Here is a 1,281-nt window from a genome sequence, read left to right on the forward strand (position 1 = left end):
CAATGAAACTAAGAAGACTCAATTATACAGATTTGAATGAGCAGGAACAGGTACTGCAGCTTTATGTTCAGTAACTGAGTGTTTCAATGTAGAGAGAGGTTTGTTTTTAAGTCTGGGTGTGTTTGTGTGCATGTAATCCAGAGCATTTTATCTTTATTATATTCCTCAAACAAAGCAAATACAAGAACATGAAGAATCATCTTATTTAATTTGACACTCTTTCACGTGACTGTAATGAACAAAAACGTATAAAAATACAATAAAGTTAGAATTGAAATAAGGTAGTTATATCCTACTGCATTTCTACTTTTTTGCACAATTAATTGTTAATGTAAAAACTCAAGTTTATTATTTATTACCTTTACTTTGACTGCTGTCTTTGCTCCTGTAATCCAGTAAATGTCCCCACTGTGGGACAAATAAGAGATTATTTTATGTTACGTTTTGTGAGTAACATAAGTGGGGACTGTAACTTACTCACTCTAATGATTTTAGACATAACAACAAACATATAAAGACATTTATGGCACCGACATTATCACAATATTTCAAGATAAAAATATCCTGCATTTAAGAGACAAGAACGCACTGAACACAGCTGTGTCCAGAGTCGCTGTTTACCAGACAGTTACAGCAGTCGGTCGACTCCCACCCTTTATTTAGAGAATTTCAGCACCTTCCCTCTGGTCGGAGATTTAAAGTCCTGAGGTCAAAGACAAAGTGTGACAGGGACAGCTTCATCCCCGCAGCAATAATCCTTTTAAGACCAAGTCCTAAACAGGCACTCTGCTGGTTTCTTTATGGTCTTCTTTTATTCTGTTTTAAATCGTTTGTGAGCACTTTTCCATCCCCATGTCTTGTGCAGTGTCGGTGCCCATGTTCACTGCAAACAAAAATGTACCCACAGTATAAATAAAGTCAACTGAACTGAACTGAACATTACATGATGCACACATTTGCTCTTGCCACGAACATTGCCTAACAATTATATCATGTATTAAACTCTACAGGTTTATATTCTACAGGTGGAGAAGGTTGTGGGACGGCTGGTGTAAAGAAAGTTTGGGAAACTCTGTGAGTTAAAGTGTCCAGCGACTGCTGTGGTTTCCACAGTGACATGTGAACTCTGCTGCTGTCCTGGCTAAAAAAAGCCTTTCTATTCCTCCATATATCACGTCCAGGGACTACTGTCTGTCTGTGTGTCTGTCTGTGTCTCTCCTCTGCGTCCACTCTTGTATTTTTAGCGTCAAAGCTCTGTTTTCTTTCACCTGCCTCCGTCCG

General features: G+C 38.4%; 1 long non-coding RNA gene across 1 annotated transcript in view; it reads right to left on the reverse strand.

Moving 5' to 3' along the window:
• Positions 1-641: 641 nt before the first annotated feature.
• Positions 642-1,281, reverse strand: part of LOC122773666 — a 758-nt gene continuing 118 nt past the window's right edge. Inside the window, exons 1-2 of the long non-coding RNA XR_006360909.1 lie at positions 1,269-1,281; positions 642-883 (exon numbers count right to left, since the gene is read on the reverse strand). The exon at positions 1,269-1,281 is cut by the window's right edge and continues 118 nt beyond it. This is a non-coding gene — a long non-coding RNA (uncharacterized LOC122773666). The remainder of the gene's footprint in view (positions 884-1,268) is intronic.

The sequence above is a fragment of the Solea senegalensis genome, linkage group LG8 (genome assembly GCF_019176455.1).
Source record: "Solea senegalensis isolate Sse05_10M linkage group LG8, IFAPA_SoseM_1, whole genome shotgun sequence".
Lineage (NCBI taxonomy): Eukaryota > Metazoa > Chordata > Actinopteri > Pleuronectiformes > Soleidae > Solea > Solea senegalensis.